At 46.8% G+C, this 19,711-nt stretch overlaps 1 long non-coding RNA gene across 1 annotated transcript in view; it reads right to left on the reverse strand.

Annotated features, from left to right (window-relative positions):
• Window positions 1-7,586, reverse strand: part of LOC135050968 (uncharacterized) — an 85,388-nt gene extending 77,802 nt beyond the window's left edge. Inside the window, exon 1 of the long non-coding RNA XR_010241956.1 lies at window positions 7,520-7,586. This is a non-coding gene — a long non-coding RNA (uncharacterized LOC135050968). The remainder of the gene's footprint in view (window positions 1-7,519) is intronic.
• Between the last annotated feature and the right edge of the window lie 12,125 nt (window positions 7,587-19,711).

Raw genomic sequence — 19,711 nt, forward strand, 5'->3', positions numbered from 1 at the left:
CATACCCCCCTCCCTGGACACAATTAGCAGCATACCCCCCTCACTGGACACAATTAGCAGCATATCCCCCTCACTGGACACAATTAGCAGCATACTCCCCTCCCTAGGCACAATTAGCAGTATCTCCCCTCTCCCTAGGCACAGTTAGAAGAATTCCCCCCCACTCCCTGGGCAAAATTAACAGCTTCCCCCTACCCTTCCCTGGGCACACACAGCAGCTCCCCCTCTCCGTCCCTGGGCACAATTAGCAACAACTCACCTCCTCTCCCTCCCTCCCTGGGCATCCTTAGCAGCTCCACAACACTCACTGGACACACACAGCAGCTCTCATCCCCTCCCTGGGCACACTTAGCAGCATCACCCACCACCTCCCCCCCCCCCCTGCCCCTCCACCACACACACACACACACACACACACACACACACACACACACACACACACACACACACACACACACACACACACACACACACACTCACTCTCACTCTCTCTTCCTGGGCGAAAGTAACAGCTTCCCCCAACCCCTCCCTTGGCACACTAAGCAGCCCCACCCCTCTTCTTGTGCACGTTTAATACACATGCAACTCTTGCCAGACAGGTCCCGCTGTCACCTGCCAGCCATACAGCATGGATGTTCGGTGGCCGCAGTATTGAAGGAACCCTTTCAGTCACCATAACCAGTGTCATGTTTCACTTGTCCGTGCGCTTCCTTTGACTCTGCCCCCAACTCCGCCCAGTGTCTGACGTCAACTAGGTCTTCATGGGAGGCAAGGGTAATCTAGTTGGTGGTGAGAGGCACTTACTGTGTACTGCCCGCTCACCACATCTATTGATGGGGGAGGCGTGGTGGCGGCCATCTCAGCGGCAGCGCGTAGTCAGTGTGAGTGACTCATTTCAGTCAGGCAGACTGAAAGGTGGGTAGAAGGTAGGTTGGCAGAGGCGTAACGCGCCTCCAAATACCACTGGCGGAACGCAGTTCCACCCCGTTCTGGCCCACTTTAACCCCAGGTTTTGCTCAACTGCTAACAAATTTGCTGCTACGATCCGGTCTGAATTACCCCCATTGTCTACTCACCCACTGCTTACCCACTGCTCTGCATAGTTTGCGCTCCCCCAACTGCCCCCCACCCTCACTGCGGGACACTGATGTATTTGCTGCTATTTAAAGTGCCACAGATCACACAAATTGGTCCTACACCTTTTGCTGTCATACATCCCCACAGCATAACACTAACTGGATGCTTCACAGTAGGTGTTGTACACTCAGATAGCAAATCTCCAATTTCTGCGGACATATTTCATGCTATCACTACCAATTATGGATGTGTGGATTTTGTCACTCCAGGTGACACTGTTCCATTATTCTTCTGAACAATTAATATGCTTTTTTAGCTCATTGTAATCTTTTCTGTCTTTGTTTGAGAGATAAAAGCAACTCTTTCCTTGGAATTCTGGCATTTAATCCAAAATATTGAAGTTTGCGTTAAACAGTCCTGGCACTGATGTTTACACCACATTCACGTAAATCATTTTGAATTGCCCCAGACGATATTCTTCTGTCACTCAAGCACAGTTTTTTCATTCTTCTATCACAGCATGGTGTTGTGGATCTTTTCCTACTGTTACCAGTTTGGTTTTGAATGGACTGAGGACGGGATGTACTAAGCCGAAAATGTGGTAAACCCCCTGTTTCCCACATTTTCCTAATGTACTATCCCCCGGCCGCCAGGTCGGTGCAGCTGCGGGGTTCGCCAGCTTTTGCTGGCGATACCCCATAGAAACCTATGCGCTTCTTTCTGCAGCGCTGTAAAGAGTTTAAATAAACCCTTGTGTGTGCAGGAGAACCACTGCTGGATCCTCCTATAACAATGCTGCACAAAGCCTGGATGCTGGGGAGAAGTATGGAGAATTGTGACAGTAACATCAGGAAATTCCAGGAGATCTCAGCCGCATCTACCAGGAAGCAGCCCTGGCCGGCACACAGAACAGACACAGACGCCGACCCCGCTCCACCCCGGCAGCCCTAAAAACACACATTTTCCAAAAGGTTTCCACAATTTTGGCCACTAGTGTACAGGGTCCCTTTTTTTTCTTTGAGCAGAAGTACACATTCTAATCTTAATGTGCAGATCCAGATATTTAACAAATAACAGATTCATAAAGGAACTTTAGTAGCCTTGACCTCTAACTGCTTTGCATTTTGGACCTAATTCAGGTTGGTTCGCAGTGTGCGATCCAACCGCAACAACTGCGAAAAAGATGAGTGTACATGCAGGGGGGAGGGTGGGGGGGGCTGCAGAAAATGCGATCACCTCTGCCTGTCAATCAGGCAGAGGCGGTCGCGGGGCGGGGGCGGCAACGCTCCGGTTCCAGTGCGGAGATGGAGTGTTGTCAGGGCGGATGGCGGTGCATCCTCAATTTCTGCTAACAAGCAGAAATTGTGATGCGTTTGCTATTTTTGCTTGTTGAAGGGGGCTGGGGGGGGGGGGGCAGTCAGCATGCTGGGCGGCCTTGACCTGTGATGGGTGGCAAATTCTGCAATCCTTACTGAATTAGCCCCTTTATATCCTACCTGGAGCTTTGTTTTTGTTATGTATGGCTATATAGTGAGAATAGCCAAGAATATTTCTATTTCATTTGCACAGTGTTTGCTCTCCCACACATCTTCTGGAATCTTCTGCTACACTAGCTCAGGATGTGCTTTCACAGCAATTGCCTCAGCACAATCCTGAGGTGGTTGCTTGGCAAGAAGACATGTGATTAAGAATCACCGCTTGGCTGCTAGATACAATCTGGCAAGTTATCCATTTCTATATAATCTCTTTGGGAATATGAAGAGAATACTAGAAAACTAATCTTTCAATGCTAGCGAGCAGAAACGCCAATGCATTCCTGAGATGTATGAGTGAGCACTGTCACTCCCCCTCCTCACTGACAGATTGCTGTGTTTCCTACAAGTCCTGTATAACCAAGCTGAAACTATGTGAAATATTATTTTTGTCCCAGTATTACTGGCCTGGGGGCTGGGCTGCTCTCTTCTACACATTTTCACTGTCAGCTAAGTGTGAAAAGCACATTAATCCAGAAAGAAATGTTTTCCCATTTCAGGATAAGTACAAAAGGTCTGATTCAGAGATGGATGCAATGGTATTGTTTGTGCAGTTGAGCGGTGTGTTTTTTTTGTACTGCACATGCATCAGAGTTGCACTGGGCATGCTTGGCGAGTAAATAGCGTAGTCAGACGCAGTGAGGATTCATTTGCAAAGTGAGTGACAGGTAGTGAGCATTTGTGGGAGATGAGAGGTGGCGACGGAAATTGTGGTGATGGTTCTGGGGGTGTGTCTTTGTCTGCGGCTGCTTCTTCATACGAGGCTCCAGCAGCTTACTTGTGATAGACATTTAGAGCACTCTACAGCCTAGACCAAGGAAGGTGCTCATTGCCACCCTATACTGACTCAGGTAAAATCAGTAAGGGTGCACACACTACACGGCCACAGATAACATTGGAGGTGACTCACATACACACATAGATAACAATGTGGGTTATTCATAGGTGAAACCTGTAGCAGTAGCGGCTGCAACTCAGATGCCCACCAGCTGTAGCTCTAATCAGCTGTGGTCTAATAAAAACTGCACCACTGAGCAGACATCGGCCACATCATCAAACTCCCTATGGTTGCTTAGACTGTCCAGTGGAATTTTTGCTGCTGGTTTCAGTGGAACTACATCTTTGATGCAGTCCCTGACACCGGCACACCCCCAACATGCCCGTCAACACCAGCCACCCATCTGCTTTCCTGCCTGGTCTAATGACACTATCACTTTTACACCTTCCCAGTGCCTTCATGATACTAATGGACAACCGTTACATGGCAGCAGTAGTTATCATTCCATTCTGAAACAACTTAGAACTGAAATTTGGTGCACCACTATCATGCGATGATGACCAGACATTGTTACGTAATGGGTTGCCAACTGGAGTGGACAAATATGTCCCTGAAATGCCCTGAACCGTAGCTCTCCCAGATGTAGTGTAATAGAGCCTACCTGCTGATTTTAACTGGGTTGCCCTCAAGAAACTTTTTGCCATGCTTTCCAGGCAGCATTGTACTTGCAGTACATTGCAGCTTATAGGGAATTAACTGCTAGGTTTTCCATGCTGCCTTGAGGATCTGCCAAACATGAGATGGACATTCCTCATCAGCTGGACAGGCCAAAGACGTTAGCTGCTGAAACCTATCCCATCGCAACCAAGACAAAGCATCTGCAACCAGATTGTCGCCTCCAGCATGTGTCGCGCTATATACTGTAGGTAATATTGTTCTGCAGACAAACCAGCACTAGGTGTCTGAGCAGTTGCAATGATGGACATGAAGCAGTGCAGTGGTTGTTAATTGCATGAACCACCCCCAAGTTGTCACACTAGAAACTGATGTGCATGTCCTGCAAGTATTCTACCCAGCGTTCCACTGCAACAATTAGGGTTAAAGCTCTAGAACCAATAGTATTCTAGTTAAACCTACTTTCACCCTTAAGATGGGTCAAGGTGCAGCACACCAACAACCTACGAGGAAGGCCCAGATACCCATGTCCCCTACTGCATCTGTGAACAGCTGTAGCTCAGGGCTCATTAATTTCTCTTTTTGCCATATGTAGATTATATTGAAATTGCACAGAAAAACCTGCCACATTGTCAGAGTATCCCGAATACCCGTGGGCAGGTGCAACTGATGATGCAGCATCTAGAACAAACTGTGGTCCTCTTTAGCTGCTGCCAGAGGATCCTGTCCATGGGGATAACAAAATTAAGGAGCCCAGACAGAAACTGTACCTGCCTTAGTGGGGTGAAACTTCCTCTCAAGCCTGCAGTTTGCTAACCTTGTCAATTTTCAGTCAAAATAAAGAGGCAAATAGTGTTTTACTCCTGCTAAAACAGGGCCTTGACTGAGAACAGCAGTTTCTCGCAACCCACCAAAGCAGCAGAGTCCACAAAAAAAGGGGTGAGCTACCCTATGGTGTTCAGTGCCTGCTTGAACTGCCCAAAGACAAGTGCTTGTCAAAGTAATACCCATCCTTTAATTTGAAACCTATGAATTGAAAAGAAGAGGGGTGCAGAGACAACAAACAGTAGATGGACTTGACGTCCAGCACGGCTATTAGTGCCTCGGACATGCAGTTCTTCATCAAGTGCTTGTGCAAACAACTGGTACACTTCTCTACACTAGCTGTTATCAATGGTGGGGCAGGGTGTGTCTAGGGCTATATTGGGGGGTTCCGGATGATAGACATTAGATCGACAGTCAATAGGTCAACCCAATATGGTCAACATGCATAAGGTCGACAGGTACAAAAGGTTGACATGGTCAAAAGGTCGACATGTAAAAGGTCGCCAATGCTTAAGGTCGACAGGTTTAAAAGGTTGACAGGTTCAAATAGTCAACATGACAATGGTTGACACACATATGGTCGACACAAGTTGTTTTGTTTTTTCTTAACCATTTCATCATTTACTATCCATGTGGAGTATGATTGGGTATAGTAACCTTCACTGAAGCGAGCCCGCAAGGGTACACATTTCCACTAATTTGGCTTACATGTAGGTAAACATACAAACTGACACAAAAACCCCCCACTTGCATCAACCTTTTTTGTGTCAACAGTTGCCATGTTGCCAGGGCAGTACGGATGGTGTAATGGTTAGCATTACTGCCTCACAGCACTAAGGTCATGGGTTTAATTCCCACCATGGCCCTTTCTGTGCAGGGTTTGTATATTCTCCCCGTACTTGCATGGGTTTCCTCCGGGTACTCCGGTTTCCTCCCACAATCCCCAAAATATACTGGTAGGTTAATTGGCTTCCAACAAAATTATCCCTAGTGTGAATGTGTGTACATGTGGTAGGGAATATAGATTGTAAGCTCCAATGGGGTAGGGACTGATGTGAATGGCCAAATATTCTCTGTAAAGCACTGCAGAATATGTGTGCGCTATATATGTAACTGGTAATAAATAAATAATAAATGTTGACCTTTTGACTGTGTCGACCGTTTGTGGTGTCTACCTTTTTAATGTTGACCTATTGACCCTGTTGACCTTTTGACTCAGTCGACCTACTGCATGTCGACCATATGGGGTTGACCTATTGACTGTCAACCTATTTAAGGGCAACCCACTGATCAACCCCCATCTTGGGAACCACGCCCACAAGTGAGGGGTACAGGTTACGTATTGGAGGCAACTCGAAAAAAGCCATTCTACCTAAAGGAACTTCCTTATTCACCTTCAGTCTGACTTGGCCAGAAACTTATCTTGCGGATTTAAAGTTCATAGGAAAAATAGCTGAACCACTTCAGATATGGGCAAGATGAGATCAAATCTAAAGCCATCTGTAGTACCCTGCCCTAGTAAAATAGTACAATATATGTTAAATAAGTTATGGTAATAATTATAGTAAAGTTTATGGTGTTTTTTTTTTTATTAAAATGCCACTCAGTGGTAAAAGTTATTAAAATGCATAATACCCTCACAGAGGGCAAAGACTTTCAGGGAAATGGATATCACCCTCACGGAGGGTAAATAGTTTGGGCGAAACCGCTATTAGCCTAGGAAAACTGATGGGCTCGTGGCCCCAGGACTTGTCCACTGCCAGGATTGGGGGGTGTTATGGGGACAACTGAAGTATAGGAGCCGGTGCGTGAGGAGAGCGGGACTGATCCGGGGACCTGGGGAGAGTCTTTAAGAGCGAGGAGCGGAGGACCGTGAGGGGCTTTTTCTGAGGCGAGGAGTCGAGGAGGAAGGACTGCGTTGCTGACACAACGGGACGAGCAGAGAAAGAACCGCGGCTGACTCCCGGGACCCGGAGCGGACAGAAGGGACTTACCTGATCTAGTCTCCGGTGACAGCCGCGTGGCTCCGGTGATTGCGGTGGGAGCGCAGTGACCCGTGAACGCAGGAGGAGACCGGCTGCAGTATAAGACGGGACCTTCCTCCGTGACGTCCGCCGGGCGGCGGCAGAGAACGGCTCCACCAACCCGATCGGAGCAAGGAGGATCCTGTACTCGTGAGTGACACCTAATAAGGCGGTAGGCGGCTCCCAAGCATTCCATACATGGTGAGGGGAGGGCCCGCATGAACACTGACACAGAGAAGGGCCTCAGGGTGAAGGGAAAATTAACTCAGTGCCCTGTCAGATAGTGATGAACTGCGGCCTCACGCTGAAGGGGATTTAAGGCTGCACTGTATTATAGACTAAGATAGCTGGACCAGGGTCTCCCGCTGAAGGGGATTTAAGGCTGCACTGTGCTATGGACTAATATAGGTCCACGTCATCTGAAGGGGATATAAAAAGAAAGCCCATCTCATATTTGATGCATTACCATTGCTTGCAAACCATATTTGAGACGTTCTAGCTATTAAAGAAGCAGTCAGCTTTAAAGGGGAACTGTATTACCCTTTGTTCAAAGGAAACAGCTAGTTAAAGAGAGTTATTATTTTAGTTACGCTTTGAGCCAGACTTACCTCAGATACCGCGCAGAACCAGTGCGTAGAAACAGGCAGACCAGCCATTCACCTCGTCATTTGGATAATAAGAATTTACTCACCGGTAATTCTATTTCTCATAGTCCGTAGTGGATGCTGGGGACTTCGTAAGGACCATGGGGATTAGCGGCTCCGCAGGAAACTGGGCACAACTACAAAGAAAGCTTTAGACTACTGGTGTGCACTGGCTCCTCCCACTAAGACCCTCCTCCAGACCTCAGTTAGGATACTGTGCCCGGAAGAGCTGACACAATTAGGAAGGATTTTGAATCCCGGGTAAGACTCATACCAGCCACACCAATCACACCGTATAACTCGTGATACAATACCCAGTTAACAGCATGATAACAACTGAGCCTCTCAACAGATAGCTCAACAATAACCCTTTAGTTAAGCAATAACTATATACAAGTATTGCAGACAATCCGCACTTGGGATGGGCGCCCAGCATCCACTACGGACTATGAGAAATAGAATTACCGGTGAGTAAATTCTTATTTTCTCTAACGTCCTAAGTGGATGCTGGGGACTCCGTAAGGACCATGGGGATTATACCAAAGCTCCCAAACGGGCGGGAGAGTGCGGATGACTCTGCAGCACCGAATGAGAGAACTCAAGGTCCTCCTCAGCCAGGGTATCAAATTTGTAGAATTTAGCAAACGTGTTTGCCCCTGACCAAGTAGCAGCTCGGCAAAGTTGAAGAGCCGAGACCCCTCGGGCAGCCGCCCAAGAAGAGCCCACTTTCCTCGTGGAATGGGCTTTTACTGATTTAGGATGCGGCAGTCCAGCCGCAGAATGTGCAAGCTGAATCGTACTACAGATCCAGCGAGCAATAGTCTGCTTAGAAGCAGGTGCACCCAACTTGTTGGGCGCATACAGGATAAAGAGCGAGTCAGTCTTTCTGACTCCAGCTGTCCTGGAAACATACATTTTTAGGGCCCTGACTACATCCAACAACTTGGAAGCCTCCAAGTCATTTGTAGCCGCAGGCACCACGATAGGTTGGTTCAGATGAAAAGCTGATACCACTTTGGGGAGAAACTGGGGACGAGTCCTCAATTCTGCCCTATCCATATGGAAAATCAGATAAGGGCTTTTACATGACAAAGCCGCCAATTCTGAAACACGCCTGGCCGAAGCCAAGGCCAACAACATGACCACTTTCCACGTGAGATATTTTAAATCCACGGTTTTCAGTGGCTCAAACCAATGTGACTTTAGGAAATCCAACACCACGTTGAGATCCCAAGGTGCCACTGGAGGCACAAAAGGGGGCTGAATATGCAGCACTCCCTTAACAAAAGTCTGAACTTCAGGTAGTGAAGCCAATTCTCTCTGGAAGAAAATCGATAAAGCCGAAATCTGGACCTTAATGGAACCCAATTTAAGGCCCATAGTCACCCCTGACTGTAGGAAGTGCAGGAACCGGCCCAGCTGAAATTCTTCCGTTGGGGCCTTCCTGGCCTCACACCATGCAACATATTTTCGCCATATGCGGTGATAATGGTTCGCGGTTACTTCTTTCCTAGCTTTTATCAGCGTAGGAATGACTTCCTCCGGAATGCCCTTTTCCTTCAGGATCCGGTGTTCAACCGCCATGCCGTCAAACGCAGCCGCGGTAAGTCTTGGAACAGACAGGGCCCCTGCTGCAGCAGGTCCTGTCTGAGCGGTAGAGGCCATGGGTCCTCTGACATCATTTCTTGAAGTTCCGGATACCACGCTCTTCATGGCCAATCCGGAACAATGAGTATAGTTCTTACTCCTCTTCTCCTTATTATCCTCAGTACCTTTGGTATGAGAGGAAGAGGAGGGAACACATAAACCGATCGGTACACCCACGGTGTTACCAGAGCGTCCACAGCTATCGCCTGCGGGTCTCTTGACCTGGCGCAATATTTTTCTAGCTTTTTGTTTAGGCGGGATGCCATCATGTCCACCTGTGGTTTTTCCCACTGGTTTACAATCATTTGAAAGACTTCTGGATGAAGTCCCCACTCTCCCGGGTGGAGGTCGTGCCTGCTGAGGAAGTCTGCTTCCCAGTTGTCCACTCCCGGAATGAACACTGCTGACAGTGCTAACACGTGATTTTCCACCCATCGGAGAATCCTTGTGGCTTCTGCCATCGCCGTCCTGCTTCTCGTGCCGCCCTGTCGATTTACATGGGCGACTGCCGTGATGTTGTCTGACTGGATCAGTACCGGCTGGTTTTGAAGCAGGGGTTTTGCCTGACTTAGGGCATTGTAAATGGCCCTTAGTTCCAGAATATTTATGTGCAGGGAAGTCTCCTGACTTGTCCATAGTCCTTGGAAGTTTCTTCCCTGTGTGACTGCTCCCCAGCCTCGAAGGCTGGCATCCGTGGTCACCAGGACCCAGTCCTGTATGCCGAATCTGCGGCCCTCTTGAAGATGAGCACTCTGCAGCCACCACAGCAGAGACACCCTTGTCCTTGGAGACAGGGTTATCAGACGATGCATCTGAAGATGCGATCTGGACCACTTGTCCAACAGGTCCCACTGAAAGGTTCTTGCATGAAACCTGCCGAATGGAATCACTTCGTAGGAAGCTACCATTTTTCCCAGGATCCGCGTGCAGTGATGCACCAACACCTGTTTTGGTTTTAGGAGGCCTCTGACTAGAGATGACAGCTCCTTGGCCTTCTCCTCCGGGAGAAACACTTTTCTCTGTTCTGTGTCCAGAACCATCCCTAGGAACAGCAGGCGTGTCGTAGGGACCAGCTGTGACTTTGGAATGTTTAGAATCCAGCCGTGCTGTTGCAGCACTTCCCGAGATAGTGCTACCCCTACCAATAACTGTTCTCTGGACCTCGCCTTTATCAGGAGATCGTCCAAGTACGGGATAATTAAAACTCCCTTCCTTCGAAGGAGTATCATCATTTCCGCCATTACCTTGGTAAAGACCCTCGGAGCCGTGGAGAGACCGAATGGCAACGTCTGGAATTGGTAATGACAATCTTGTGCCACAAACCTGAGGTACTCCTGGTGAGGATGGTAAATGGGGACATGTAGGTAAGCATCCTTGATGTCCAGCGATACCATGTAATCTCCTTCGTCCAGGCTCGCAATGACCGCCCTGAGCGATTCCATCTTGAACTTGAATTTTTTGATATATGTGTTCAAGGATTTCAAATTTAAAATGGGTCTCACCGAACCGTCCGGTTTCGGTACCACAAACATTGTGGAATAGTAACCCCTTCCTTGTTGAAGTAGGGGCACCTTTACTATCACTTGTTGTGAATACAGCTTTTGAATTGCCTGTAACACTGCCTCCCTGCCTGAGGGAGTGGTTGGCAAGGCAGATTTGAGGAAACGGCGGGGGGGAGACGTCTCGAATTCCAGTTTGTACCCCTGAGATACTATGTGAAGGATCCAGGGATCCACCCGTGAGCGAGCCCACTGCTTGCTGAAATGCTTGAGACGGGCCCCCACCGTACCTGGCTCTGCCTGTGGAGCCCCAGCGTCATGCTGTGGACTTTGAGGAAGCGGGGGAGGACTTTTGCTCCTGGGAACTGGCTGTATGTTGCAGCTTTTTCCCTCTACCTCTGGGCAGAAAGGACGCGCCTTTAACCCGCTTGCCCCTATTGGGCCGAAAGGACTGTACCTGATAATACGGTGCTTTCTTTGGTTGTGAGGGAACATGGGGCAAAAATGTAGACTTCCCAGCTGTTGCTGTGGAAACGAGGTCCGAGAGACCATCCCCGAACAATTCCTCACCCTTATAAGGCAGAACTTCCATGTGTCATTTGGAATCTGCATCACCTGTCCACTGCCGAGTCCATAACCCTCTCCTGGCAGAAATGGACATTGCACTAATTTTGGATGCCAGCCGACAAATATCCCTCTGTGCATCCCTCATGTATAAAAGTGCGTCTTTTATATGCTTTACGTTCAGCAAAATAGTGTCCCTATCTAGGGTATCTATATTTTCTGACAGGGAATCTGACCACGCAGCAGCAGCGCTGCACATCCAGGCTGAAGCTATAGCCAGTCTCAGTATCACACCTGTGTGTGTATATATAGATTTCAGGATAGCCTCCTGCTTTCTATCAGCAGATTCCTTCAGGGCGGCCGTATCCGGAGACGGTAGTGCCACCTTCTTCGACAAGCGTGTGAGCGCCTTATCCACCCTAGGGGATGTTTCCCAGCGTGACCTATCCTCTGGCGGCAAAGGGTACGCCATTAGTACCTCTTAGAAATTACCATCTTTTTATCAGGGGAAGCCCACGCTTCTTCACACACTTCATTTAACTCTTCAGATGGAGGAAAAGCTACTGGTAGTTTTTTCTCCCCAAACATTATACCCTTTTTTGTGGTACCGGGGGTAACATCAGAAATGTGTAACACATTTTTCATTGCCTCAATCATGTAACGTGTGGCCCTACTGGAAGTTACATTAGTCTCATCATCGTCGACACTGGAGTCAGTATCCGTGTCGACATTTGTGTCAACCATCTGAGGTAGCGGGCGTTTTAGAGCCCCTGATGGTTTTTGAGACGCCTGGGCAGGCACAGGCTGAGAAGCCGTCTGTCCCACATTAGGTATGTCGTCAAACCTTTTATGTAAGGAGTCGACACTATCACGTAATTCCTTCCACAGCACCATCCACTCAGGTGTCGACCCCGCAGGGGGTGACATCACATTTACAGGCATCTGCTCCGCCTCCACATAAGCCTCCTCATCAAACTTGTCGACACAGCCGTACCGACACACCGCAAACACACAGGGAATGCTCTGTCAGAGGACAGGACCCCACAAAGCCCTTTGGGGAGACAGAGAGAGAGTATGCCAGCACACACCAGAGCGCTATATAACACTGGGATCCCACTATCAATGAGTGTTTTCCCTATAGCTGCTTTTTATATATATTACATATATATATCTATACCTCGCCTAAATTTAGTGCCCCCCCTCTCTTTTTTACCCTTCTGTAGTTTTCTCAGACTGCAGGGGAGAGCCAGGGAGCTTCCTTCCAGCGGAACTGTGAGGGAAAAATGGCGCCAGTGTGCTGAGGGAGAAGCCCCGCCCCCTTTTCGGCGGACTTTCTCCCGCTTTTTCTGTTATACTGGCAGGGGTAATTTTACATCTATATAGCCCCTGGGACTATATATGATGTATATTTTGCCAGCCAAGGTGTTATCCATTGCCCTCAGGGCGCCCCCCCCCAGCGCCCTGCACCCATCAGTGACCGAAGTATGAGGTGTACATGAGGAGCAATGGCGCACAGCTGCAGTGCTGTGCGCTACCTTGGTGAAGACTGAAGTCTTCTGCCGCCGATTTTCCGGACCTTCTTCGTGCTTCTGGCTCTGTAAGGGGGACGGCGGCGCGGCGTCGGGAACGAACACCAAGGTCGGGTCCTGCGGTCGATCCCTCTGGAGCTAATGGTGTCCAGTAGCCTAAGAAGCCCAAACTACCACCTGTTAGGTAGGTTCGCTTCTTCTCCTCTTAGTCCCTCGCTGCAGTGAGTCTGTTGCCAGCAGATCTCACTGAAAATAAAAAACCTAAATATACTTTCTTTCTAGGTGCTCAGGAGAGCCCCTAGTGTGCATCCAGCTCGGCCGGGCACAAGAATCTAACTGAGGTCTGGAGGAGGGTCTTAGTGGGAGGAGCCAGTGCACACCAGTAGTCTAAAGCTTTCTTTGTAGTTGTGCCCAGTCTCCTGCGGAGCTGCTAATCCCCATGGTCCTTACGGAGTCCCCAGCATCCACTTAGGACGTTAGAGAAATCTGGAATATGATTCCAGAGAAAGGCTTCTCCGTCAGCTCTAGTCAGATAACACAAAGAAGGAGATAATTTCCATTAATTATCTTAAAATACCTAAGGAACATCTTCATGATATTATTGATCAAGCTTTACCTTATCTTGAGATTTATTCAACCTTGCCTGACATTTAGCGGAAACAAAACGGCTTACGTTATATCCAGTGACCAAGCTTGAGGATAGAAAAGGGAGCTAACTAACTGTGCTACCCCATGTAAGGGACTTATCTACAAAAGAGACTTCATGTGCACCAACATAACGGCCATTAACTATTGCGCAGTATAGAAGTTAAAGTGGAATTGATATACATGGTTACCATTCACAGTTTAAGTATAATAGTGATTAGTAAGAGTGTTTCACTATGTAATTTTGCTTATGGTACTAGTTCAGAGTACTGATATAATAGTCATGCTTAGTAGTTATTGATAAGATTGTGCTTTCATACTAACCCATTCCAACCCCAGTGAAGATCTGATGAGATTGTCGGTTGCTGTACAATAAACTATATTTATTTTGTGTGTTGTGACATACTATTGTGTTGTTCCTAATTGCATCAATGTTGGTATTAGCAATAATAAATGCTAATTAAGGGGTCGCTGTAAATCCTATTGTTAAAACAGTTAAAGGCAATTGCAATATTCCACTGATTCACAGCATACTCTTCAACCTCCCCTCTCTGCGAAGATTAGAAAGATTGAACAAAAAGATTGCATACAGATTGTGCATTTGGTACATTCATTTGGCGTCCACCGAACAGGATACGAATACTAATAGAACATGTCGACGGAAGAACAAGCAACGAGTTCACAGAGTTCTCAAACACCCACAGATGGTGTGTACCCACAACCAACCATGGCTAGTGTAAATCCGATCACTATGCCATATTATTTTGGGGCCCCGTGGTTGCCCACATATTCAGGAGAACCAGGGCTGAAAGATGCTAATACATTTATTCAGTTTAAAACTAAGATGCAATCAATGTTTAGGTTGTATCCTGTAGGCAATCAGCAACAAGTGGAAATCTTAATTGGGCAGCTAAAAGGGTCGGCATTGAGAGAAGTGTTATCCTGGCCTTTGGAAGAGCGGCAGACGGTAGAACAGGTGTTCCAAAGATTAGCAACCACTTTTGACACTAGTACCTTGTCGGAACTTAAGTCACGATTTTATTCTAGGAAGCAACGACCGGGAGAGTCGTTAAGAGACTTTGCATTAAGCTTACAGGACGCATTGAGAGACGTTAAGGAGATAGATGAGGCAGAAGTGAGAGAGGTGGATGAGGTTCTGATAAATCAATTTATAGATGGAACCAGCTGCGAGAATAGTAGATCTCAACTGAAACTCTTGAGGTTACAAAAAGCGAGTGCCTCCTTTTTAGGTTTTAAGGAGGCAGCGATTAAAGTGGTTGGTTCAAGTCAGCCAAAGGAGGGGTCCTTTCCTGAGATGCCAGGATACCAAGAATTGTCGGAAAATAGAGTTGATTCATATAATATATCAGGTGAAAAGATTGAATCGAAGAAAACTGCTCATCAGAATGTGCAGGCTCCTACTTCTGATCCTGTACGATTATTAAAGGGACAAATGGAAGAACTTACGGTAGGAATGGCCGCAATAAATCGAGAATTACAAAAGCTCAGTAAGTGCACTCCACCTGAAAGAACGGAATCAAATTGGCGTACAGATCGGAGAAGGTCAAGGAATGAGTGGTGGGAGTCGCCGTCAGGAAGAGGTCGAAAGCCTACTGACCGGTTTGATTCGCAGGGACGTCCTATCTGTAGGAGATGTAATGTCAGTGGACATGTTGAACGGGTTTGCCGCCAGGAAGAGCCTTTAAACGCCAGTACCCCGAGGCCAGAGACCAACCCTTGGGGGGAAGCAACACAGTAGGTCCTACACCAGAAGAATGGTGCCCACAATATGTAGGACAATGTCCTATAGTTAATATCCAGATTAATGGAGTACAGGTACCAGCTATATTAGATACCGGCTCTCAAGTAACCACCATACAGATGAGGGTCTTCCAGCAACATTGGGAATTGGATGGAATGATGCCACCCCCACCAACTTGGCTCAGGCTCTTGGCCAGTAATGGATTAAATATATCCTGTCAGGGATATTATGAATTTGACTTTGAAATAGGGCAAGCTGTTCTACCAAGACAAGGATGTCTTATCACTAATGTGGACGATCCAACAGTCCCCTCTATCATCGTAGGGATGAACCTATTACAGAACTGTCCAGAAGAACTAATTGCTGCTCTGAGGAGGGATTTGTCTAATACCCCACCAATGTTTCAACAAGCTTCACAGAGAACGATTCAGACTCTTCAGGGACAGCAAAGATTTGTTAATGCTTCAGGGGAAATCGGGAAAGTGAAGATAGCCGATCGGCGACCAATAATCTTACAACCCAACACTGAAACTGTTGTGTGGGGAAAAGCTCGATGCGGACCCCAGGGAAGAGATTATGATGCCATAGTAGAACCTTATAACACAGTCCAGCGTGGTGATATTGTAGTAGCACGAGCTTTGGCTACTGTGAAAGGGGGACGAGTGCCTTTACGAATTCTCAATCCCAATGACTATCCCGTGAAATTATGTCGACATCAGACCATGGCTAAACTGGTATGGGCGGATTTCCAGGATATTGTTGATGTGGTCTCTTCCCCTACTCGAATAAACATCGACTCTGAAGCTGGTGGCAAAGACGAAGGTAAATCGTCATGGTGGGAAGAAATACAAATAGGGGAAGAAGATACCGCCGAGGAGCTCAAGCTAGGAGTACTAAAAGTTCTAAAAGAAAATTCCGCTACTTTTAGTAAACACTCCGCAGATTTCGGACTAGTTGCCCAGATTCAAAACATTATATTCCAACAGGGGATGCACCACCTATTAAGGAGCGTTATCGACCCCTGGCTCCAGCTTTATATCAACCGGTTAAGCAAATGTTGGAAGAAATGAAAACCTCTGGAGTAATAAAAGAAAGTCATAGCCCATGGACGGCACTGATAGTATTGGTCCGAAAGAAGGACGTGAGTTTACGCTTCTGCATCGATTACAGAAAATTCAATCAGGTGACACACAAAGACGCGTACCCCTTACCAAGGATTGAAGAATCCTTGACGGCATTAAAATCAGCCACCTACTTCTCTACACTTGATTTAACCAGTGGTTACTGGCAAATCAATATAGCACCTGCAGATCAAGAAAAAACAGCCTTTACTACTCCCATGGGACTATATGAGTTTGAAAGGATGCCGTTTGGACTTTGTAATGCTCCAGGGACTTTCCAACGCGTTATGGAGCATTGCCTAGGATCTAAAAATTTTGACATGGTGTTGTTGTACTTAGATGACATAATAGTCTTCTCCCGAACTTATCAAGAACACCTTACACATCTCCACGAGGTCTTCCAACAACTAGCAGAGTATGGTCTCAAAGTGAAACCCTCCAAATGTTATCTACTGAAGACTAGCGTGCAATATCTGGGACACGTCGTAAGTGCAGAAGGTGTGACCCCTGATCCGGAGAAAGTGGCTGCTGTGCTAAACTGGCCTACACCAACCACCTTGAAGGAAGTGAGAACATTTTTGGGCTTCGTAGGTTACTATCGCCGATTTGTGAAAAACTTTGCTCATATCGCAGCTCCATTGCATGAGTTACTTCGTGGGACTCCTAGGACTCAGCAACATCGGAATACAACAATCATATGGGCAACCGCTCAACAAGATGCTTTTGACAAGCTAAAGTCCTTACTTACTAAAACGCCTATACTAGCATATCCCGATTACAGCCAGCCCTTCCAACTATATACTGATGTTAGTTATCAAGGGTTAGGAGCTGTCCTGTCACAAAAACAACAAGGAAAAGAACGGGTGATCGCTTATGCAAGTCGAAGCTTGAGAAAAACTGAATGAAATGACGCAAATTATAGCGCTTTTAAATTAGAATTGTTGGCATTAGTGTGGGCCGTTACAGAAAATTTTAAGAACTTCCTAGCCGCCACTCCATTCATAGCTTTTACTGACAATAATCCCCTTTCTCATTTGGCGACCGCTCACTTAGGGGCCTTGGAGCAGCGATGGTGCTCTCGACTAGCCAATTACCAGTTCACCGTCAAGTATACAAGTGGGAAAAGTAACATTAGTGCCGACGCTCTGTCACGGCTATCTGGCTCAAATGTAAGTGTTAATGAGAAAGATGAGTGGGAAGATGTTGAAATACCGAAATTTCATGATCTGCTTGTCCAACAACGGTTTGTGACCACCAGTATACAATCAATGCAGGCACAGGACATCCCAAGTGTAGCACGAATAGAACCTGAGGAGAAATAGCGTCAAATACAGCAAGGAAGTTCAATCTTGACCAAGTTGAAAACTCTGTTGCTTTCCGGAAAAGTGTTAAGTAAATTGGAGCGACAAGCAACCGAACCCGAGCTGCTAAAGCTGTGGCGTCAACGAGATCGGTTAAAAATTCAAAAAGGACTTCTTGTTTGTAGCGGAATCAATCCGAAAACACATCACCCCATCACGCAGATCGTGTTACCGCATCAGTATAAAGATTTCTTACTCCAAGAATATCTTGATCACTCGGGGCATTTTGGAGCCCAAAAATTGGAAGCTCAATTACGGAAAAGGTTTTTCTGGATCGGGATGCGAGAGGATATAGCAGGGTGGTGCGCCAACTGTTCTAATTGTATTCTTCGTAAGCCAGCTCCTGCAAAACAGAAGGCCCCTCTTCATCCTATAATGACTACTCATCCACTGGAGCTAGTGTCCCTAGATCATATTAAATTAGAGCCTAGCCGAACTGGATACCAATATGCTCTTACTATGGTGGATCATTATTCAAAATTTGCTGTGGCTCTTCCAGTGCGCGATCTATCAGCAAAGACCACTGCCGAAATACTTTGGAGAGCCTTTGTTCGTCCTTACGGGTACCCAGAAAACATACTAACCGACCAGGGAACCGCTTTTGAATCACACTTGTTTCAAGAATTGTGTGCATTATACGGGTGTAAAAAACTAAGAACTACCGCATATCACCCCCAATGTAATGGGATATGTGAAAGGATGAATCAATCGCTAATCGGTATGCTAAGGGCGATTCCCGCACTGGAGCGTCAAGACTGGACGACATTATTACCGGAAATTACCTTTTTATAGAATAATACGGAGCATAGCTCTACGGGTTATACTCCGTTTTATCTGCTATTTGGGCGGGAAGGCAAATTGCCTGCGGATGTGAGATTGGATGTGCCTCAGGAGATTGCACAAGAAACAATTCCCCGTACCGATTGGGTGAAAGAACATCGACGGCATTTGAAAACTGTACAAACTATCGTCAATCAACGAATGGATAAGGTGCGGAAGCGACAGGCTGAACGTTACAATGAGAATGCTTTGGCTGAATCTCTAATTATAGGTGATTGGGTTTTGAAGAAAAACAACCATCGACATAGTAAACTGGGTAGCTATTGGGAAGAGATACCTTACCGAGTAACAGGGATTCCACGACCTGAGATAGCCATCTATCAAATAACCAAGGACGATGGACATTACTCCTTAGTAGTACATCGAATCCAATTTAAAAAATGCAAAACTCCCACTGTTCAAAATGAAGATGCTGGAAGCAGAGGAACAGAGAGGGTGAGCCCGTTCACTGAATCTGGGACTAATGACTCCTTAGAGGATATGATGGGACTATTCTGGCCAGTACTAGTCCCTTCCCATCCGGGATCGGTTATGGCAACTGAGAAAAACCTATCCGGTGATATTGAGAAGGGAGGTTATAATGTATCCTATCCTGGGTTAATATTGCCTCATGTAACCGAATGTAGTAAAGCTGATGCAAATAGTGCAGACTTCACTCCTTTACTGAGAAGATCAGAGAGAAGTACACAGGGAATCCTACCTTCTCGGTACAGGTGTTAAAAGTTCATAGATATTCCTGTATATTATGCTCATGTAGTGATGTCTTAATTGTAAAATATTAATAATTTGAAGTTATGCGTGAGGACACGCATAGTTAAAGCCGGGATGTATGTAGTACCCTGCCCTAGTAAAATAGTACAATATATGTTAAATAAGTTATGGTAATAATTATAGTAAAGTTTATGGTGTTGTTTTTTTTATTAAAATGCCACGCAGTGGTAAAGGTTATTAAAATGCATGATACCCTCACAGAGGGCAAAGACTTTCAGGGAAATGGATATCACCCTCACGGAGGGTAAATAGTTTGGGCGAAACCGCTATTAGCCCAGGAAAACTGATGGGCTCGTGGCCCCAGGACTTGTCCACTGCCAGGATTGGGGGGGTGTTATGGGGACAACTGAAAGTATAGGAGCCGGCGCGTGAGGAGAGCGGGACTGATCCGGGGACCTGGGGAGAGTCTTTAAGAGC

Source organism: Pseudophryne corroboree, chromosome 2 (genome assembly GCF_028390025.1).
Source record: "Pseudophryne corroboree isolate aPseCor3 chromosome 2, aPseCor3.hap2, whole genome shotgun sequence".
Taxonomy (NCBI): domain Eukaryota; kingdom Metazoa; phylum Chordata; class Amphibia; order Anura; family Myobatrachidae; genus Pseudophryne; species Pseudophryne corroboree.